Below are 24,563 nucleotides of genomic sequence, written 5' to 3'. Positions count from 1 at the left end.
TGAGGCTGCCAAAAGACAGAGCGATAACCATCCACATCAAAGAGGACAATTAGCCTTAACCAATCACTCCATTAAAATGCCAACCTCTGTGGGAAACTCTACAGACACACCAGAAGCAACGTTTAAGTAGATACCCAAGCAACCCCATAATTCAGTTAAGCTAATACATAAGATCAACCATCCTGGATATGGACTACAAGCATTGATGGGCTAGTTCTTCTGTTCAGTGTCTCACGAAGCTGCAGTGAAGATGTCACCTGGATTGCACTTTGATCTAGAGGTTTATCTGGGGGAAGACTTGGGTTGTTGGTAGAATTCACCTCCTTGCAGCTGCGTGATGGAGGCATTTGTATTCCAAGCTGTCACTGCAGTTTTATGCTACATGGCCTCTGTAACTAAATTTATCTACTTGATATGATGGCTATCAATTTTACTTCTCTCGTTATAATCCTTCATGACCATCAACCTATCCCATGGAGGGGCAACCACAAGGACTTAAACTGGGCACTTAGCTTTATACAAGCACTAACTTTAAGAAACTCAGGGATGTTAATATCCATATTCTACCCACCAACATCCCAATATTATCAGTGAAAACTTTGTCTTAGACAAGCTAAAGATAAATTTCATTCATTACCTTAAAGTGTAAGAAGCATCTCATATGCTCTTTCAGCCATATTTATAATTGCAGAATTTCCTTTTTTAGTAATGATCATTGCTCATTGTTAAGGAGATTTTTAGTATATTAAAATCAGGTTTTCAGTAATCATGAATTTCCACTGAAATGCTTATTTTTCCTTTTCTCTTGCTCATCAACTGTGTTTTCCTTCCTTTAATTCTGCTAGTAGTGTTTTTACTCACATGATATCTCTTCCTCCTGTTGATCCTGTCTCCCTCTGGTTGTTTTCTGATCTCCATGAACCCATCTGATGGTACATAAAAACCCTATTTGTGGGCTCCATCTTCTCATTACTTTCTGAAATTCAAAAGATCTAAATAAGCTTGAAATCTACTCACGAGGTAAAAGCAGAGCTTCTGGAGGGAAGAAGTATTTCAAGGATAAGGATGTGAAATATGGACAGATAACACCCTTGTGTAATCCTGGTTTTCAGAGAAAATGGTGAACAACACGGGGATTTCCAGGTGAGTGAGGCTAGTCAGTGTCAACCACCTTGTTTCAACTTCAGTGTTAGAACTTAAGGTCCTGAGAACACTAAATGGCTGATATCCTCTAAACCATCAAGATGTCTATGGTGCAATGCCAATGACAAAATAATAGGATGAAAAACTCATTGTATTCTTAGACGCTTTTTTCCCTGTCCCAAAATGTAGCTAGATGTTGAGATTTTTTAAAAGGGAAAACAAATTGAAACACAGTAGATAGAGGATTTGCTTATTAAAACCATCTGTGTCATTTTTTTAAACTGAGAAACCTTGTCCTGGTCACATAGTTTGAGTCTCATACCTTTGTTCATAAAACCCGGCTAATAAATACCTCTAGTAGAGGGTGGTAACAAGGATGAAATCAGATAAAGTGTACATAGTACACAGCAGTGCTCAGTAAGTGGTGGTTGTTCCCAGTTCCTCAAAGCAGTGCTAAAAAGGAGTGTAATACCAGTGAAAAAAAAGTGTGTGTGGGGGGGGGCGGTTCTTTTAGATAAAGTGACTCCATTCATTCTCAAACCTTAATTCTGCTTCTAACTATCCGAGCTAAATGTTCACTCTGGTTTTCTTTATACAATGCCACTGAATCCATATACTGTCATATAGAATCATGGATGTGGAGGATAATTAAATATAAATAACAAGAATACAGAAGGTTATGGGAAAACTGAAAATGGATTAACCACATGGCTTGAGATGAGGTTCATGGCATCAAAGACAGTTCCAAGAAACGACCACTCACATCAGATTTTTTTTCTTAAGAATTATGTATTTTTATTGGAAAGTCAGACTTACAGAGGGAAGGAGAGACAGAAAGAAAGATCTTCCATCGACTGATTCACTCCTCAAGTGGCCACAATGGCCAGAGCTGAGCCAATCCAAAGCCAGAAGTCAGGAGCTTCCTCAGGGTCTCCCATGCAGGTGCAGGGTCCCAAAGCTTTGGACCGTCCTTTATTACTTTCCCAGGGCACAAGTAGGGAGCTGGATCAGAAATGGGGCAGCCAGGACACAAACTAGTGCTCATATAGGATTCCAGAGCACACAAGGCAAGGACTTTAGCCACTAAGCTACCACTCCAGGACCCTGCATTAGGTCTTAAAGCAGGGAAATTTACCTTTTAGAAAAGGTGATAGGTAAGATGGTATGTGCAGGGCCTGGCACAGTGGCCTAGTAGATAAAGTTCTTGCCTTGAGCATGCCGAGATCCGACATGGGAGCCAGTTCTAATCCCGGCAGCTCCACTTCCCATCCAGCTCCCTGCTTGTGTCCTGGGAAACCAGTCGAGGATGGCCCAAAACCTTTGGACCCTGCACCCATGTGGGAGACCTGGAGTAAGTCCCTGGCTCCTGACTTTGGATTGGTGCAGTACCAGCTGTTGCGATCACTTGGCGAGTGAATCATCAGACGAAAGATCTTCCTCTCTGTCTCTCCTCCTCTCTGTATATCTGACCTTGCAATAAAAATAAATAAATCTTGAAAAAAAAAGGTGGCATGTGGAAAGGTCCTTAGCCTTGAGATACCGATGCATAAATCAGTGGTGCAAAATTTGCTTACAACTGAAGTCACCATGAGAGCTTCAAGAATAGTGATAGCTGTGTCCCATGTTAAAAATTGGGATATAGTTTTCTAGATTGTGGCTTGGCCTTTGTAATATTTAAAGGACTACAAAGTTTAGAAACAAACCATATTGGCTTTCTGTAAGTTGTTCTGCCTGGCTGAGTGTAGGAGAAATAATGGGAGATAAACCTACAATATCATCTATAATATTTGGATTTTGTACTCTGGTTTAAAAATCAGTAATATAAAGATATTTCAATTAATTCATTGAGATAACTTTGCTTTTATGCAATTTTTAAATCTATGAAGTTTCTGGGCCCTGTGTGATACTTTGGCTAATTCTCCCCTCTTTGGCTAATTCTATATCCCATTTGGCCATCTGTTTGTGTCCTGGTTGCTCTACTTCTGATCCAGCTCCCTACTTGTGCCCAGGGAAAGTGATAAAGGATGGTCCAAAGCCTTGGGACCCTGCACCTGCATGGGAGACCTGGAAGAAACTCCTGGCTCCCGGCTTCATATTTCCTCAGCTCCAGCTGTTGCAGCCACTTGGTGAGTGAACCAGCAGTTGGAAGATTTGATCTCTGTATCTCCTTTTCTATAAATCCACCTTTGCAATGAAACATAAATACATCTGTGAAAAAAATATTTAATGTATTGTTTTTAATCCATAGATTTATTTATGTTTCCAACTTATTGTAAAAAAATTATACTAAAAAATTTTGCACCAAAATAAACTTAGATCTCAATCCCATTTTCTATGCAGCTATTGAAATATTCATTCCTATAATTTAAAAATGTTATGTACCCAAAAATATAAATATGTATTTTCATGTATTTATACAGGTAAAACCTAAGTAGTACGGTATGTGCATTTCAAGTAGCTGCACACAAAAGGTAAAAAGTATTAAAAGAGTAGATTAAGGGAAAAAAATAGTAATTAGAGCAGGTATTTTATTAATAATTTAAAATCTTTTTATGCATTCACAAGTTATATTTATTTAAATAGTGTTTTAAATAAACAGTAAATTAGGGTATGATTCGTTACCACAACTTGGATTTACCTATTTGATACAGAAATTTGATGGTTTCCTTTAATTTTTTAACTTTTTGAAGTTTTTCATTTTTAAAGATTTATTTATTTTTATTGGAAACACAGATTTACAGAGAGAAGGAGTGACAGAGAAAGATCTTTGTTCATTTGCCAAAGTATCCTCAACGGCTGGAGCTGAACTGATCCGACACCAGGAACCAAAAACTTCTTCAGGGTCTCCATGGGGTGCAGGGTCCCAAGGCTCTGAGCCATCCTCGGCTGCTTTCCCAGGCAACAAGCAGAAAGTTGAATAGAAAGTGGAACAGCCAGAACGAGAACTGTGCCCATATGGGATCCTGGAACATGCAAGGTGAGAATTTAGCCACTGTGCCATGGTCTTATAGTCTTCTTTTAACTGTAGAACTTATAAAATTATGTTTCAACAATTATCATTCCCTCCTCACAATATGTTTATATACCAGGCAGAAGAAATGAATCATGGATAAAATATACTGCATCATGTCTCTCATTTTCAAGCTCACCACCAAATTTGTAAGGAATTTCATTAGCATTTGGCTAGCAAATTTTCATTTCTATCATAGATTTTATAAACTGATCAGAAGATGCTGAAATGAGTTTTACTAAAATGGATTCCAAATACACTGGAAGTCTCATTTTGAGGTATTTTCAAACTAGAAAACATTTGTTCAGGTTTCTACATTTGGTGTGAAGGTGAAGTGCTTTGTCAAAATAAAAAAGATGACAACCCCACTTTTCTAAGTAAAGAAAATGAGGTCTTTGGGATCAAATGAATAATGTAAAGTTCTTAACTGCCAAATACCTGTCTTTCTCACAGGTTCCTCCTTCCTATGTGTTACCCTGTCTTTGTGTTATTTGAGAAAATTGAGACTTGCAGACGGGCAGTGAGTGACTAAAGTACTGACAATACAGCAGAAAGGTTTGCAACATGAGGAAGCAAGGGAGTCAGTGGGGCAGTGTTGCAGTAATCAGATACCCCAGCCGTGGTCAGTGATCAGAGCTTCATCAGCTGCCAGGTGGGCAGTGGGCTCAGTGGGAATTCAGAAGGTAAACACAGGAAAAGAACTACCCATCCTGCTGATTTGCTTGATTTGACCACAAGCAGAACAGACTGGTAGAGCCCAAGCAGGTAGGTGCAGAAACAGGATGCATTTCACGGTTTAGACCCCCATCAGTGCCACATCAGGCACCATTTTGTGCACTGAGGAAAAGTCGGGGGCAGAGGCGGGCAAGGGGTGAGGGGTTAAGGGGTAGGGCTGAAGAACCAACAGTAAGCTGTACAAGCGCTGAGCCAGGAAAGAACTCACTTTCGGTTCAATGCATTGCTCTGGGCTCACAGGAAAAGTAGTCCCAACTTGGAATCCTATGGGTTCCACCAAAAATAGGTCCGGGTGACGTTTAGACCTAAAGCCAGTAGATTCCAGCAAGGCCAGCACCACTGACAACCCCGGTGAATTAGGAGATCTGGTGACTCCCTAATCCCAGGCATTGCTTGAACCGGGGGTAGGAGAAGACTGCGCAGGCAAAGGCGCAGGATCACAAGAGATGGAGAGTGATGGGCCAGGAGCTGGGGCTGTGGGGACCGTGGTAGAAGCCTGAAGATTCCATACGCATTGACCTCAATAAAAAAAAATTATCGTTTCACCAAAGTAAGCTGATATTTCAGTTACACATAACATAAAGGCTTGAAAGTCCTATCATATCAATTACTTTAACCATGATAACCATGTGATATCAGTACACACAATTAATTTGTAACTATAAAGGACTGAAGCAGTGTAATGACAGCCGTGCTAGCTCATTGAAGTGATGCTTTACAATTTATTGTGGAGTTAGTGTTTAGCATGTTGTGCTCAGACCAGCGCTGGGACAGCGGCAATTACCACAGTAATTATCATGGCAGCATCGCAGCTAAGACTCTGGCTGACGGCAGTGCTAAGGCCGGCCTCCGTCATCGTGAGCCGATGTGGCTTTGGCTATGGCCGCTGTGCCTGACAGTGTTGCAGCTCCGGCTGTGGTGAGCTGGAGCCTGCCACTGCTGCTGTTGTCACCTCCACTGCAGACACTGCGTCCAGAGCTCCCCAGATGATTCACCAGGAGGCGAACGTGGATGAAAACGCACAAGGGCAGGTTTATTCCAGCTAGCTGGTGTCTCTGGAGCAGAGAATTGTCCCTGAGGCAGAGAACTGCAGGGTTTTTATAAAGTTAACCAGCCAATCAAAATTAGTTTTTCACGGCGTCGTTTACATAAAGCCTTGTATCTGAAACACGTTATTGGTCACTATTACTCTAACTTTCATGACCTTATTTGCATGGAGGCAATGGCTATGGAGACACACTTTGACTGAGCAAGTATTATCTTCAATTTGTTGATGTGATGTATCACATTTATTGTTTTGTGGATGTTGAACCATCCCTGCATGCCTGGGATGAATCCCACCTGGTCCAGGTGAATGATCTGCCTGATGTGCTGTTGGATCCTGTTGGCTAGCATTTTATTGAGGATCTTTGCATCTATGTTCATCAAGGATATCGCTCTGTAGTTTTCTTTTTCTGTTGTTTCTCTATCTGGCTTAGGTATTAAGGTGATATTAGCTTCATAGAAAGAGCTTGGAAGGATTGCCTCCTTTTCTATTATTTGAAAAAGCTTGTGTAGGATTGGGGTAAGTTGCTCTTGAAACGTTTGGTAGAATTCAGCAGTGAAGCCATCTGGTGCAGGACTTTTCTTGGTTGGGAGGGCTTTAATTACTGATTCAATCTCAGTGCATGTTATTCGGCTGTTTGGACTGTTAATTGCCGGGGGCTGCTCCCTTCGGGGTGAGTACACCGACCGAGGGGGGAGGTCCCCGCGACTGGGCAGGCCCAGGGCTCACCCACTGACCTCATTGAGCAGTGGATGGGATTGGGGAGGGGCGCGACCTTGGGCCTGGGGGTTTAAACTTCCTGTAGCCTACTGGCTGCGGGTGGGTCTCAGGGCGGTGTGTCTCCTGCCCAGATCCTGTGTGCACTTGGTGAGCTGTCTAAAAGCAGCCAGTGCACCATTTCTCGCCATTTTGTCGCCAGGCTTCGCTTGCTGACCGCCCAGCCAGGGAGCTTTGTGGTTTTGGTTCTTCAAATCGCTGCTTAAATAGCTCCAGTTTGAACCCAATGTGCTTCTGGGATGTGAATCAATCCTAAATATTCCCAATGATAGTAACTCTTCCTTTGAAAAACTTGTAATCACTTAACAATGCTGAGCACTGAACACCAGTTCATGCAAAAGGTAAGGCATGGGTCTTGTCCAGCAGGATATCCTATTACCTGACATGATGATGGATCAGCAGACAGGTCACATTAGGCAGGACCATAACATTAACTAGAACTCGAGAACCATACCCTGGAATAGATTCTGTGGGGTATGTGTGGGCCAAACCCTGTGGAAATTCTAGCCCCACTGGTTAGCTCAAGAGATGGGGTGGTGATGGCCTAAGCAGGGTGTGATCAAGGAGCTTGCCATCAATCATGGGTAAAGGAACCCGCAACAGTCTGGACTGGTCAAGGCAGCAGCACCCAAATGTGCATCCTGAATCAGGTGTGGGGTGGGCCAGGCTGCAACATTCACCAGCTCATACAAGGCCAAATGGAAGGCGAGACTGCACCGGGCACTGCCCAAAAACCCAATGTCATGTATGACAACTGGGTCTGGGAGTGCATCAAGAGGAGGAACTTGGGAAACTCCCCTTGCAAGACATAGCTCCCGCTGCTGAACATGTGGTCCAAACCTGGGGGTTGGACAAGCTGGGCAAATTAGCTCCAATAGCTGGCTAATGTGTGAATTGGTAATGGAATGGGATGTACTGGACAGAACTGAGCAAACCTTAGCCTACAAGCAAAACTAGAAACCAGGATGGAGCACAAGTCATGCCGAGCTAGGATCTTTCACCTACTGCTCTGCGTGAGTCAGGGACGGTAAGCCAAAGTGTCCAAGGCAGAGGCCAGGACAGGTGAGAGGCTGAGCCAAGCTGAGTCAGAGCAACCACTGGCATGCACGTGATCTATGGCTAGGAACAGGCCTGATTGGGGAGCTAAGGGGACACCTTAACTGGGTTGAGGTTCCCACCAAGGGGCGCACGAGCTGGAATGGGGGCTGCATTCTAACCAGGAAACAGTTGTAGCCTTGCTTGGCACAGGTGTGGACTGGGACTGGACACACTAAGCCGGGCCAGACCCCAACACCGTCTGGTGTCCTGGAGAACCAGGGTAGATGTGGGATGGACTAGGCTGGGTCTCAACCCCATACTGAGCCATGTGTAAGCTGTAGGTGGGTATGGACGAGCCATGGCTGGGCTGAAACATCCAACAACAACCAGAACGGGGTGAAAGCAAGCCAGAAAAAGCCACTGTTCCTGCTAGCACAGGAGGTGAACTGAATAGGGCTGGCTCATGGACACCCTGGTATGCGCAAAATCTGGCATTGGGAGGAGTTCTGATGGAGGAGCCTGGGCAACTCCTCTGGCAGGACACAGACCCGGCAGGTAAGCGCAAGAAGCATGATAGGAAACAGCCCAGAATAGGCCATGGAAAGTTTCCCACTGGCATACATTTGGCATGGGTCAGGGGCAGACCAGGCTGAATCAGTTCACATCATCCACTGGCAAATCCAAGCACCAGAACAGAGTGTGGGTCGAACCAGGTTCGGTCGCGACAAAAACCAGTGCACACTATGGAATGCTAGGGTGAGGTTGCCTGTACTGGATTTGACTGCAGCACCCAACCAGCATGCACGAGATCCAGGAAGGGAGGGGCAGAGCCGGCAGGGGAATAAGGGGCTGGTCTCCTTGCTGGACAGCTACTCCCACTGGAGAGTGTGAGCTGGCATGGGGACAGACCAGACTGAGCAGGACTACAAAACCTTTGCACCTCATGTGGACTAGATCAGGGAAAAGCCAGGCTAGGTGGATTATTCCTACTGGTGCAAACAAAATTAGAGTGGGTGAGGGATGTTTGGGCTTAGCCGCAGCATCAACTGGCAGAAGCTGGCACTGGGGACTAATTCTGTAAAGTCAAACCACAGAACCACCCAAAGAGTGCATAATCCGGGGCTAAGAGAGACCTGGGAGGGAAATAGTGGGTTCCTCCCTCTTGGGTTACTACTCCCACGGGAGGGCATGAAAACTAGGACGGGGGCTGGGGTGGCTAGACAGAGAAGCACTCAGCAACATCCGTGAGGGCTGGATGGTTGAGTTGGTTAGATGGAACTAAGCTTTAATACCCACTGACAAGTATGAGAGACAAATGGGATGCGGGATAGACTGGACTAGTCTGCTATACATGCTGGCAAACCAGGGTAGGGGGTGGGCCTGGTGGGGGTTATTATTGTGGGTCACTCTGACTAGGCTGCAGCTCTCACTGGTTTGTGTGAGGGCCGAGTATGTGCTGGGCAGAACGAGGTTGGACTGCAACACCCATTGGTTCCAGTGGAAGTTGGGGCTGAAAACAAAACCAACTCAGCAATTGCAACCACCAGCTGATCGGGGTGACGGACTGTGCCGGGCCCTGTGCTTGCTAGAACATACAAGAATCTGGTCTGGGAATACCTCAAAGTTTCTTTGGAGATCTCCCCAATAGAGCTGCTGCACTCAGAACTCTAACCATGAAAAGACAGAGGACAGAACAAGTCAATCAACCATCTCAGCTATATGTTGGCAGCGAAATACTGGGCAAACGGAGACTCTATGATGAACTATGTCAATCTGGATTCTTCAATGACCTCATCGTGCTTGGAGTGGTGAGATTGGCAGTGATTCATAATTGGTGAACTATCAAAACCACTTGAGCAAGAATCTCAGAGCATGCCCCACATCTGGGATCTGGGGTGGGTGGGAAACTGGGTGGGGCTTCTCCCTCAATATCGCCCTTTACCTGAGATCCTTGCTCAAATGGTTTTAATAGTTCTCCAGTTATGAATCGCTGCCAGTTTCACTCGATGAGGTCGTCCACTGATTGACACAGTCCATCATAGAGTCTTCATTTGCCCAGTATTTCGCTGCCAACATATAGCTGAGATGGTTGATTGACGTGTTCTGTCCTCTGTCTTTTCTTAGCTAGGGTTCTGAGTCCAGCAGCTCTATTGGGGAGATCTCCAAAGAAACTTTGAGGTATTACCAGCCCAGATCCTTGTATGTTCTAGCAAGCACAGGGCCCGGCACAGTCTGTCACCCTGATCAGCTGGTGGTTGCAATTGCTGGGTTGGTTCTGTTTTCAGTCCCAACTTCCACTTGAACCAATGGGTGTTGCAGTCCAGCCTGGTTCTGCCCAGCACATACTCGGCCCTCACATCAACCAGTGAGAGCTGCAGCCTAGTCGGGGCGACCCACAATAATAACCCCCACCAGGCCCACCCCCTACCCTGGTTTGCCAGCATGTATAGCAGACTAGTCCAGTCTATCCCGCATCCCATTTGGCTCTCATACTTGTCAGTGGGTATTAAAGCTTAGTTCCATCTAACCAACTCAACCATCCAGCCCTCACGGATGTTGCTGAGTGCTTCTCTGTCTAGCCACCCCAGCCCCCGTCCTAGTTTTCATGCCCTCCCGTGGGAGTAGTGACCCAAGAGGGAGGAACCCACTATTTCCCTCCCAGGTCTCTCTCATTCCCGGATTATGCACTCTTCGGGTGGTTCTGTGATTTGACTTGACAGAATTAGTCCCCAGTGCCAGCTTCTGCCAGTTGATGCTGCGGCTAAGCCCAAACATCCCTCACCCACTCTAATTTTGTTTGCACCAGTAGGAATAATCCACCTAGCCTGGCTTTTCCCTGATCTAGTCCACATGAGGTGCAAAGGTTTTGTAGTCCTGCTCAGTCTGGTCTGTCCCCATCCCAGCTCACACTCTCCAGTGGGAGTAGCTGTCCAGCAAGGAGACCAGCCCCTTATTCCCCTGCCGGCTCTGCCCCTCCCTTCCTGGATCTCGTGCATGCTGGTTGGGTGCTGCAGTCAAATCCAGTACAGGCAACCTCACCCTAGCATTCCATAGTGTGCACTGGTTTTTGTCGAGACCGAACCTGGTTCGACCCACACTCTGTTCTGGTGCTTGGATTTGCCAGTGGATGATGTGAACTGATTCAGCCTGGTCTGCCCCTGACCCATGCCAAATGTATGCCAGTGGGAAACTTTCCATGGCCTATTCTGGGCTGTTTCCTATCATGCTTCTTGCGCTTACCTGCCGGGTCTGTGTCCTGCCAGAGGAGTTGCCCAGGCTCCTCCATCAGAACTCCTCCCAATGCCAGATTTTGCGCATACCAGGGTGTCCATGAGCCAGCCCTATTCAGTTCACCTCCTGTGCTAGCAGGAACAGTGGCTTTTTCTGGCTTGCTTTCACCCCGTTCTGGTTGTTGTTGGATGTTTCAGCCCAGCCATGGCTCGTCCATACCCACCTACAGCTTACACATGGCTCAGTATGGGGTTGAGACCCAGCCTAGTCCATCCCACATCTACCCTGGTTCTCCAGGACACCAGATGGTGTTGGGGTCTGAACTGGCCTGGTGCATCCAATCCCAGCCCACACTAGTGCCTCGGGAGATTGCAACTGTTTCCTAGATAGAACGCAACCCCATTCCAGCTCGTGCGCCCCTTGGTGGGAACCTCAACCCAGTTAAGGTGTCCCCTTACCTCCCCAACTGAGCCTGTTCCTAGCCATAGATCATGCGCCTGCAGTGGTTGCTCTGACTCAGCTTGGCTCAGTCCCTCACTTGTCCTGGCCTCTGCCTTAGACAGTGTGGCTTAGTGTCCTTGACTCAAGTAGACGAGTAGGTGCAAGAGCATGGCTCTGCATGACCTGTGCTCCATCCTGGTTTCTAGTTTTGCTTGTAGGCTAAGGTTTGTTCAGTCCTGCCCAGTACATTCTGTTCCGTTACCAATTTCTTCAAAGAAAGAGTTACTGCCATTGAGAATGTTAAGGATTGACTGAGATCCCAGAAGCACAGTGGGATCCACCTGGAGCTACCTAAGCAGCGATTCAGACAACCAATACCCCAGAGCTCCCTGTCCGGGCGGCCAGCAGGCAAAGCCTGGCACCACATGGTGCACTGGCCGCCCTGGGTGAGGCTGAGTACTCGTTCACTGCCTTGAGGCAGTGTCTTTGGCATGAGCCCCCAGCATTGGGTCCGACCTGGCAGGGGCACCCCCCACAGCCGCCACACTGTGAAGAGCGGCACTTGCCCCCAAACCCAAGGCCCAAACCCCGCTAATTTAGTCTTATTTTCCTATTTTATTGGGACAATCTCCACGTTTACCCTTGGATTAGGTAGGCTACTCATTTTCTTTGTCAATAGAACATCTTACATATTGTTGGTAGGGCAAGTTTGAAAGAGGTGAATTCTTTGAGGTTTTTTTTTTTTTTTTTTTTTTTTTTTTTTTTTTTTTTTTTTACTATAGATGAATTTTGTTTCATTCCCAAAAATAAAAGAAAGTTTTGCTCAGTAAATTATTCTAGACTGACATTTTTTTTTCTTTTTAGAATCTGGAATATGTCAGTCCATGTTCTTCTGGCCTATAAATTTTAATCTGAAAGGTCAGCAATGAGTGCGATTAGGGTTCCTCTATATGTTAATTGATTTTTCTCACATGCATATTTAAGGATCTTCTCCATGTGTTCAACTGAAGAGAGCTGGATTATCATGTGTCATGGTGAAGATCATTTTTGGTCATCTGTATTGGGAGTTTTGTGCTCTTCCTGTACTTTGTTTCTCAATTCTTTCTCCAAATTAGGGACTTTTTTGTTTATTTTTTCATTGAATATATTTTTAAACACAGCTTCTCTTACTATGCCTTCTGGAATTACCATAGGTTGTATATTCAGCCTTTAATAGTGTCCCTTAACTCTTGAACACTTTCCTTAGCTTGATTCATTTCCTTTTCCGGTTTTATTATTTTTCCCATATTATTGACTGAAATGTCTTCCAAAAATGAGATTCTTTCTTCAGCTTTGTTAATTTTATTATTGAGGTTTTCCATTGAATTTTTATTTGGCTCCATTATACCCTTTATTTCTAATAAGTTGGCTAGAGTTTGTTTCAGTGTTGTATTTTTTGTGTGACATATTCCTTAAATTCCTGGAATTTCTGTTTGCGCTTCTCGTTATTATTAAGAAATTATGTAACAAGTTTTTAAAATTCTTAGTCCGCTTTGCTTCTATATCTTCCTCAGTTCATTCTGAAGTTTACACAGGTTTTTGCTCCTTTTCAGGAGAGACATAAGTAAAATTCATGGTGCATCTGTTCATTCTTTTGCTTTTGGTCGGTGCTATTCTGGTTACAAGACTGGTCTCTTTAAGGCCAGTTTCTAAACTCTGTTGCCCATGGATCTACGTTCCACGTTACTGATTGTGTTTGGTACCCAGTTCTTCATTTGCAGTCACTTTTGCCTAGGCTTCCACCATGGTCTTCCCAGCCCCAGCTCCTGGCTCACCTTTCCACCCCTTGTGATCCTGTTCTGTGGCTGCACTTTTGCTTGCACAGTCTTTCTCCCACTCCCAGTTCAAGCAGTGCCTGGGATTAGGGAGATATCAGCTTCTCCCTCTTCTCAGGATCTGGCCTCTCTGCCTTACCCTGGTTAATGACTATTCATCTGTTTTAATGTGTCCTTACCCTATTCTGCCATCTTGTTTCTCTGAGAGAATTCTTTCTTGCATTTTCCCAGCTTCTAGTGGCTCATCCACAATTCTTGGTATAATTTAACTTGCAGCTGCAAAGCTTCAGTCTCTTAGTCCATCCATGCATGTAACAACTCACTTGTGTGTCTGTGTTTCTCTTTCCCTCCTTCTTAAAAAGGAACCTGCTATATAGGACTAGGTTTGATCCCAATTCAATATGATCTCATATTAGATGATTGTGTCTGCAAATATTTGATTTTAAAAGAAGGTCTCATTCATAAATACTAGCAGTTAGGATTTCAACATGTCTTTGAGGGACACAAGTAAACCCACAATACCTTCTTTAGTTTAGGTCACCTTGTTTACAGATCTAACTCTGTAGTATATAAATCTGTATCCTTTCAGTCTTTCTTCCTTGTCTAGTTACTTCATCTAATGCCCTTTTGACTGTTATGTGCCTTAGGAACCCTCCACCAATATGGGAGACCCAGAAGAAGTTCCTGGCTTCTGGCTTTGGATCAGCTCAACTCCAGTCATTGCAGCCACTTGGGGAGTGAACTAGCACATGGACGATATTTCTGTCCCTCCTTCCCTCTGTAAGTCTGATTTTCCAATAAAAAATTTTTTATGAAATGACTACAGGAAGGCAGCATCACTGACGGTATAGGCTTGGCTTCCACCTGTGGTGCTAGCATCCCATATAGGCATCAGTTCATGCCCCAGATGCGTCACTTCCCAGCCAGCTCCTTGCTGGTGGTCTGGGAAAGCAGTGAAGGATGCCTCAAGTTCTTGGACCCCTATACCCACTTGGGGGACCCCAAGGAAACTCTACATTCCCAGCTTTGAGTCAGCTCAACTCCAGCAGTTGCAGCACATTGGGGAGTGAATCAGTAGCTGTAAGACATCTCTGAAACCTCTAAGTAACTGTCTTTCAAACAAAAATAAATAAATCTTTTGATAAATAAAATAAAATGTCTACATGTAGGATTGTGTTAATGATGTGCTAGAAGGCAGACTGTGGTGTTTAAAGATTTCAATTAGCACTCATTTATCATAACATCTTTCAATGAATCTTTGAGTTACTCTCAAAGCATAAAAATCCAAAAGGAACATTAGCTCATCAGTATCACACAGTAAAGGTTTGAGTTTAAGGAAGGCTTAAGAATGAAAAACAAACAAACAAAAAACCAGGGCCTGGCGCAATAGCATAGCAGTTAAGGTCCTCGCCTTGAACGTGCTGGGATCCCATATCGCTGCTGGTTCTAATCCCAGCAATTCCACTTCCCATCCAGCTCCCTGCTTGTGGCCTGCGAAAGCAGTCCAGGATGGCCCAAAGCCTTGGGACCCTATACCTGCGTGAGAGACCTGGAAAAAGTTCCTGGCTCCTGGCTTCAGATTGGTGCAGCACTGGCCGTTGTGGTTGCTTGGGGAGTGAATCTTTGAACGGAAGATCTTCCTCTCTGTCTCCTCCTCTCTGCCTTTCCAATAAAAATAAATAAATCTTTAAAAAAAAAACAGATTCATGGATAGTTGTAATCAAACAACTACAGGTTAAGTTAATCTGGCTTGTTTAATATCCACCAAATATAGTAAAAAGATCTAAATTTAAAACACTGTGGATGAATTAGGGAAAAAATTCAATATGTTCACCTATTGCTGACTTTATCGCAAATAAGTACAATCCTATCTAACATAATATGAGTTCATTTGGAAAGTATCATAAAATTTTGAAAACTTAATGAAGTTTTAGAAATTTCTACTAGGAAAATTGTTTTAAAGAAGCATTAAATTACCTAGGTTAGAATATTCACTGAAATTTTATCTATAATAATAAAAAAGAAGAAATTATTTAAATACACACCCCTAGGATAATAGTTTAAAATATGCTTTAATCACATAGGATGTCATAACAACATTAAAATTATAATTAGGAAGCTAATGTACTTTTTGGCAAACAATTTAAGTAGACAAAAACAGAACAGAAACAGGACTGTAGACTGCAGAATATAAAGAGCATGTATCCATTCAGTAAGAATGTACTAAGCAACTATTATGTGCAGGTCTTGTGTTAGGATAAGGTACACAGATCCTGCACTCACGTTCCCAATCTGAAAGGAATAGATATGTAAAAGTAAACACCATAATATAAAACACTATAATATAAAAGTACTGTAGTGCTATTCCAAAGTAAAAATGATTATGTGACTTGGTAATTATGTGTGCTGTTTTAAATACTGAAAAGCTATAAAGAAAAAACCTAAAACCGATAGTACCAGCACTCACAGATCATCGTTTAACATACATGGCAAGAACTCACAGGCATTTTAACATAAGACAGACTGCATAATTCTAAGAGCTATGTTATCTCGAGGCACAATTTCAACTAAAGCATTTTACAGTTAACATGATTGGTATCTTAAAGAGAAAAGTAACATTCAAGATTATCACAGAATATGTACATAGTATTTCTTCCACATATACTCCTAGAGAGAAGAAGAGAGGTTCAAGTTCCAATTTCATCTAGGAAGTAAAGGTTAGTTGAACAAGTTGTAATTCAAAAGGACACGAATTTCTAAAGCATGAAACATTTTTTCTATATGAAAATAATACCCATAGTTTAACATTTTAACACTTCAAGAACTAGATTTAACATATTTGAGGTTCCTAAGTAATTACTATTAATGCAAAAATCCTTTAATGAAATAAAAGTTATATATACACAGATGAGTAAAACTCCATGAAAAAAAAACAGTTCTTTCTCTTTACAGTCAAGTATTGAAAGTTGTATACACCACCTTTTGTGGAAGAAATAATTTTTTAAAAATCAAAATATTTATTAAGACTTTTACACTTGATCTTAGCCAAAAGGCCAAGAAGCAATAATGAGACTTTTAAAAGATGTTATAGGCACAATTATTTTTACAGATGACATATTTTATTCTTGCTTGAATGAGTTTTTGTTTTAATTACTGACATAAGGAATAAAAATGTATATCATTTCAATTTAAGATCAAAAATGTTAAAATTTAGTGAACATTAAATTTTCTTCAAAATGTTTTACGTCTGTGTAGAAAATGTACCAAATAAACATCCATGTCACAGATTAAGAAGCGGAGGGCCTGCAGGTAGTAATGATACAGACAATCTAATATATGGTGGAAAGAGTAGAAGAAAACAACTTGGGCTTTGGAATAGGACAATAAAAATTAATGACTTGAGCATTTACAATTGAAGCTTGTTGGTTAGAAACCAACAGTGGAGTTATATAGAACGCACAAAGTGTCAGGATTTCTTTTCATAATTCTTGACAAAGAAAGGAAAGCGAACATCTGAAACCTGTAATAAGTATTCTTAATTCAAATATCATCTAAGCTCATTTACCACTGAGAATTCATATCTGTATTTATCTTTAAAGAGAAGCATAAAGGCTTTGTTATCTCTTTAGACATTAAAGAGATAAAAGAATAAAACTTTGAAGAAAGGCCATAAATGTAGGAATTACAACTGTACTGCCTTAATAACAATTCTTCACTAATAAAGTATATGACACAGTACCTTTATATAATAAGGCTAAACACAGCAGAAAGTACATAATGGCAGTCCTACCGTAGATCAATTTAAGTCTAACATAACAGCAATGTTCACTGATCCCAAGACGTTATGGAATAGTAAACTTCAGATATTGTGCTGCTTTTCAAGTTTATGTGACTATGATTATTTAATTTTCTTTTGTGTGTGCTCAAGTATAGCTGCTATGTGACTACACATGAAAGAACCTGAAATTAATTTGTCTGTATGAGAACACCGACTGTACAAATTCTTATGAAAACTAACACGCCATGACAATAGTAATTTTGATAAAATTATAGCAAGTACTGCAATTCTCTGCCATTGGCTGTCTCATCATAACTGCTTTGATAGGCTTTTTTTAATTTATTTACTTCAACCACGTTGTCAGTATAGCTTTACAGTATTATAACAATGGGCAGTTTAAAATGTTTTAAAATGATCATCTTTACATATAAATCTTGAACGTTTTAAAAAAATATGAGATTCCAGCCTTTTTGATGGGAAAAATATTATTTAGGGAAAGATTATCATAGGCAGTTTCTTGATTGAACTGCTACAATAATCTGTGCAATATTGAAAGCATAGCAGCCATACATAGAAATAAACTTTCCTATAGTGAATAAGTATATGAAAGGACTTCAAAATGTCCACAAAAAAAAACAGAATTAAAAATAAGATTATTTGGGTGAAAAAGATTTTGAAATCTATACATACATAGTGTTGTTCAAAATGTTCATGGAAATGTGCATCGCAAAGACATGTGCGAATTAAAAAAAAATTACACCAAAATGTACATATCTGATTTCATTTTTCCATAACATTTTGAAGCATCCTCATACTTAACTGTTATTCAGATCCTTACAAGTAGGATACAATACCTTCAACTGATTACATATTACCTCAGTTTTTCATCTTCATGAAGTTATTTTCAAACTGTTAACCGGGCCTGGTACAGTAGCTTAGCGGCTACCTCATCTTAAATGAGCTGGGTTCCCATATGAGCACTGGTTCTAATCCCTTTTTCCCAACAGCTCTCTGCTTGTAGCCTGGGAAAGCAGTAGAGGACAGTCCAAAGCCTTGGGATCCTGCACCCACATAGGAGACTTGGAAGAAGTTCCTGGCTGCTGGCTTTGGATCGGCACAGCACTGGCCTTTGCGGTCACTTGGGGAGCGAATTATCGGAAGGTAGATCTTTCTCTCTGCCTCTCCTCTGCTCTGTATATCTAACTTTGCAATAAAAATAAATAAATCTTTAAAAATGCTTAAAAATAAACTAATGTTAACCAAACAACATCATTTGATGTTTCACAGATGAAAGGTAGCAAGTTAGATGTTTCAAAATATTTAAATTTATCCACAAAAGCCACACTGCATGTATATCACTTCAACTTAATTTAAGGCTTAGAAACTTCTGTTTCCTCACGGTCAGATGTCTCTTTTCATAGTGATGTTGCTTAAATACTTTGCCTCCAGTTCTGTTACAAGTCTAAAGTTTCACTGTGTGGTAAGGCCACAGAACTTGAGATTTCACACACATGCTAGAGAATGCTTTCTCTGACTTGGCAGGTACATGACATATTTAGTAGTGACTTTCTTTATTACAATTTCCAATGAATCAGTACCTATTTCACCACCCCCACAGGAATGCCACTAATTGATGATAGGGAAATAAAGTAGAGACTTCAGGTAATGGTTTTGTTGACTAATAAGAATTTAACTGAGGTTGAACAATATTAGCAAAGAAGATAATTTAGAGACATTTTAATATTCCACGATGAGGATATTTGATTGTCTATACCAGTGAACACAATCTCATTTCTACATTAATGAACATGAATTTTGATGCCATAATATATTCTAGAGGAAATTCTGAAAAACCTCACTCGACTCAGTTGGCAAAAAAGTCTTGTAGATGTTAGAAAATAGCTTAGCTGTAATTCACTTGGAACTAATTTCAGTCATTGCTACAGCATGCTGGGTAGAAAATTAGTGTCAAATGACAAAATGGCATGACTTCTTAAAAGCATTTAAACTTGAATTTTATATGCCCACAATGCACCTGAATTAAAGTTTCCAGGATTCAAGATTGAACCATAGTTATATACTGCCAACAGTAGCTTCATCTCAATCTTAAAGAAAATTATACCCATGATTACGTCTGAGATTTGGAAAGACATATGGGAGAAATTGTGTATTTCCTTATAATCCAAAGCAACAAAGAATTACTAGGAAAATCAATAATGCAATGGTACATATTCTATAGAACAGATATTTTGGATACTATGAAGCACATAAAACAAAGTTATCTTTTCCAACACAAATAAAAGTTGGCAAAATAAATTTCTATTCTTAATACAAATGCATAAAACTAAGATTATTTTAATAACCTACGTATTTTTTGCATTGTATCTACACCATTTTGTGAAGCCCATTTATACTTTTGTCTTGCAAAAAAAGTTTGCAGGTCATCAGTAACTCCCTACAAAACTGAGAACCATATTGGCCAGTATTTACAATTCTTCTCACTACATTCTTCCTATCAAATACACTAAATAGAGTGACTGATGCCCTGTCTACCACTTTTACTGCAATTTCATATCTGAATGCAGTAATTATTTGGTAGCTTTTAAACAGCTATTTCTGTTTTCATTATTTACTCACAGCATGATAAATCTGATATAGTTAAGTTCACAGAGAACATAACAAAAACCTGCGTTTTAAATGAACTAGCAAATTTGGAATGAGAAAACTGCAAAGTCACACTGTGATAAACCTATGTGATGTTTTCTTCTTAATGAAATAAGCATGCAAGGTTTCGCTTTCTCCATAAAGTTGAATTTTCTAATTTTCAGCATGGGCTTGCTACTAAATGGAATTTTTGTACATGGTTGTGGGATATGATTAATGATATCTCTGTGTCACTAGGGAGTCCTGCCCATCTGAATAGAAAACTATGGCAAACACAAGGGCTTGGCTGGGGACTAATTAATATTAAAACATATATTTTGTTCATGGCACTGTGTAATAAGTCAACATGCTTTCAGTTTACCCCATTTGAACTAAGCTATGCCGGGAATGCCTCTAGCCAAATACTATGTTATGAAAAATAAAACAGACGTTAAAGCTCTTACATCTGCTCATGCTGAAAGGGAAATGAAAGAACTGCTGTCTCTAAACTCCCTTTCATGGGAAGAAAGGTGGATTCTTTTTCTTTGCATTTTCTATTCTGCGGGAATAAATTCTATCAACTCTTCCCATCTCCTACCCAAAAACACAGATGACATCTTTCTTTTTAAAATAAATGACCTTCTAAAGCACAAACTCAAAAAAAAAAAAATCATAGCGTTATATAATATAATTCCTAGAATTAAGTTCAAATATTAAGAAAAATGCAATAGAGACAATGTGGAGGTAGGGGAAAGGAAGAACATTTTGTTTCTTTCTTAATTACTACTATAAAACATTAACAGAAAAAGAAGGAAACTTTTGTTTCATATTTTACTGTTAAGTGCCTCATCGGAGAAAAGGTGTTTTTTGAATTCAGAGACCAGGAATACAGTAGTTCTGATTCTAGCGGTAGTGAGAAGGTGCCTATAATTCACGTGGGCAGGGAACAAATAGTTTTATGAGCTTTTCTATATGTTTAATATTGGTATTATTTTAGCAAATTCTTTCCCTGTTATATTTCATGTGACTTAAGCTATGGGCTTGCTGAGAAAATGTTGGTCACAATCATGTCTATTCAAATCAAGTCCAAAAGCTCCATGTTTCTATTTAATCCTTATTTCAAAAACCAAAACAAATTTTTGAGCACGGCTTTTGCTCCTGAATGTGGAACTGAGATTTATCCTAACTTTCGATGAGATTTTGGCTTATGTATTTTAAAGGATACATAAACAATATGGACGGTATACTTTTATTACTACAGAAAGGCCAAAACATATTTACCTTTACAGAGTTGTAATAGGATCTATTTACATGGTTTCTATTACGCAGACATGCTGACAAAAGGAAACCCTCTATAAGATAATTTTTGTAATATATACAGTTAAACTGGTAAAAGCAGTATCATCAAGATTCTTCAATTTTTACTTCAATTTGAAATAAAATGATGAGGAATACAGCTATAATGGGAACTGGGTTTAAAAAAAAAGAACATTTTACATACTTGGACCAATAAGTCATGTATATGAATCATTTTTTCTGGCAATTTTGAACTGCTTATCTTTCATAGGATTTCTTATGGCTATTTACATTTTCACTCACTGAAAATCAATTACCTTCTTGCAATAAGGCTCATTTGCTACCTTTGAGTATAATAGAAACACCATTAGGATGATGACATTACCCAAAAGAAGGGCACCACACAGTTGGTAGACATAAATTAAGGGCCCTTTCACATATGCATTAGAAATACTGCTGTGACTGAAATATGCATAAAGTCTGTATCTATTAGAGCTATTAGTGTGTGGGGATGATGATTTGGAAGGGGGAGGGAAGGACTGGTAGATTGTGATCTGCTACTTTGATAAAATTATGTATTTCCTTTTCTGCCCGGTATGTGCCATTGATGCAATAAGCCTGGGCCCCCAGCTGAGCCGCCTTTGGAAATGCCACTGAGCATGGTATACGCGCTTCACTTCCCTTTGCCGAAGCAAGACATTGTCAGGAATAGAGTGCATATGTGCCGCCAAGCCCACTCCTCCTCCGTCACCCCGACCTCCACAGTTCTGCGGATGTCTGCCTGGGTGAAGCCACCACTCAGGCGGAAAACAGCTCCTGCAGATCAATTCATAGGATTTAGGGACATTTAACTTTCATCAGGCCCACATCATCTTATTGGTATTTGAGGACTAACTTATTACTCAACATTAATGGCCATAACATAGAGTGTTGTATATTTCCCAGGGGAAGAGAAAAAAAAAAACTAATCTAGAAATTCCCCCTTTTGAAACTGGAAAGCAGAGGAAACCACACTTACACCTAGTTATTTTTATCTGAGTCCTTATAAGCTTAAGTAAAACAAAATTATAACACATATTAACTCTCAGGGTATGAGCGAAGGCTCTATATCTTTCACAAAGGTGTCTGGATATCAAATTATAATTTGTGATAAACTGCTTTTAGGTTCATTTATCTTTTAGACAATCTCATAAATGCAGGCGGCATTTAAATGATTTTTCATTAAAGAATTCTGACTCAAAAACATTGTGTGAAATGCTTAGAACTTTACCAAAATTAGAAGAACTGATAGGCTGTGATTTTTTTGACATTAGAAAAATTGGCTAATACTAGAAACTCACATATTCTTTTAAAAGAATATGCACTTGAAACTTAAATCTCAGTAATGATTTCTCAAATCCATATCATTATATTTTATTATAAAATAAAACTTCCTAACTTGGTAATATTAAAATATTTGAGATTAAGAGCTATGTATATAACTCCAAAGAATTTAATATAGTACACATTATATTTTAGAAAAATATTTTAATGCTCTCAATTTTTAAAATCTTTTTAATGCAAATGTAATTTTACAAGAAAGGAATTAAAATGCAAAATGCTTCAATGTGTCCTGTAGAAGTCATCTTACCATTTATGGAAAATAAAAATTTTAGAAAACAAACTTTTGTCTTATCCCAAAATCATAGTTAAATATACATAGTCTAAATGATTATTATAAAAAATCCTGTGATATTATAAAAATAATTTCAACGATTATCACACTCTTATCAAATGAAAAAAACATTTTTTTTCCTAAATACATCTCCGACTCTGTAGGAATCATAAACTGAATCTAGAAAAACAAGGATTTTCATATTGCAGAGCTTGTCACGCAAACACAGCTATGCTGGTTTTTTTCATGGCATTATGGATAAAATAAACCAAGAAGTCCTAACTACAAATGTATTGAGACATTTTGATATGTTTGATATTCTATTGATGATTTTTGTAAGTAGGACACATTTAGTTAAATAAACTAATACAATGATACTACTACGTATGAACTAAGTTGTGTTGAGAATAATGTTATCATGAAATAATCTGCCCTTGTCCAACATCCTTCTTGCCTGTGTCCTGGCATGTGGGGCCAAATCCATATGAAATTTAGCTTGCATTTTTTATAGCCATCAAATAAATGAGAAGTTCACAAAGCTCATATGGAGCAAGAAACTGAATGAACACCAAAGAAATACATCTTGCCATTAATAACTAGACAGCATATGTTCAAAAACCCATTGCCACTCATGTAAACATTACAATATATATATTTAAATTTTAATTCACCAGCTCATATCTTACACAATATTATGTTCACTACAGCCTTTCTATTCAATTCCCCTCAAAAGTTAGAGTGCTGTAGAACAAAACCAGGATCTTAAAATCCAGAAACAAAATGTACAGATAATACAATGATGCCTCAGATAGAAACATGTTGTAGGAAAAAATGCAGCAGTAGAAAAAAAGAACAACTGAAGTTTGTAATTAAGGCAACCAACCGTACAAATAAGAGGCATAAAAGCAACAAATGGGTTGAACAGATTTGTTTATAATTCCTTCCTGTAATTCAATGTGAGCTTTCTGTGCCTATTGAAGAACAGCGTTTTCAAGGTATAGGGACAGTTTTGTTTCCTTTTATTCTTATTTTGATTAATTTAGCGAGGCTGGTTTTAAAGCATTTCCAACAGGATAAAATAAACCCAAACTGCTGTCAAGCACCTCTGATTCTTTTTAGATACAACACAATCAATTCCTGCTATTTAGAAGAACTTCCGTTTTAAAAGAAAGATTCTTTCCCTCCCCTTAATCCCTGTTAAAATCCCACCTGGTAGAGGTGGGAGTTTTGACTTTTTATCAAAAGGGACAGACAGCCCTTCCAGCAATTCCATCCCAGCTGTTTCGGGAGGGACAGCTTCTTCTATCTCCACAGTGCAAGTGGTAAATGAGCTAATTGCAGCAGTAATGATTTATGCACAAGACTGTATGTTGTCTGATAATTACAGAAACAAAAATTGCTCATGCTACAAAGCTGGCTAAAGAGGTCTCTTTTCAAGTCTAAAGAGGTAGGACTTAAACCTTTGGTGGAAGGAAATTCTAGACAATTTACCAAGAAATAAAATGTGTATGTTTATGTGTTTTATGAGTGTTTATTTTGTTTCTCCTTTTTATGTCATTTAACATCACTTCCACATTCTGATTCCAAGGAATCCTATCTCATGTTTAGTGTGGCCATTAACTATGTGAAGGTTTTGACCATTTCAGTATCCTAATGGGCTAAATGAAAGTTTCCTTGTTGTGCACTATAATCTGAACAATGGAGATTTTGTTCATGATTATGCCAACAAAAAGTTTTCTTGTAATTTTCATATGCTAATCCTGTATACATTTTATACACACATTGACAGACTCAAAGCTACACAGCATTCTTAGTAAAGACTAAAATGCCTAATACATTTCTAAACGCCGTTTTAGGAGCACACCAAACAGTCCATAAAAGTTTCACAAAATCACAAAGTTAAAGTTGCTTTTACAGTTGCTAATTTCTGCATTTGGTTTGTTTCAGAATTATGAACA

General features: G+C 40.1%; 1 pseudogene; it reads right to left on the bottom strand.

Annotated features, from left to right (window-relative positions):
- Window positions 1-16,195: 16,195 nt before the first annotated feature.
- LOC131480250 (U2 spliceosomal RNA) lies at window positions 16,196-16,299 on the bottom strand (annotated as a pseudogene).
- Window positions 16,300-24,563: the final 8,264 nt, after the last annotated feature.

Source organism: Ochotona princeps, chromosome 4 (assembly GCF_030435755.1).
Source record: "Ochotona princeps isolate mOchPri1 chromosome 4, mOchPri1.hap1, whole genome shotgun sequence".
In the NCBI taxonomy this organism is placed as follows: domain Eukaryota; kingdom Metazoa; phylum Chordata; class Mammalia; order Lagomorpha; family Ochotonidae; genus Ochotona; species Ochotona princeps.
Note: the sequence above shows the minus strand (reverse complement) of the source record. Positions and strands in the feature narration are given on the sequence as shown.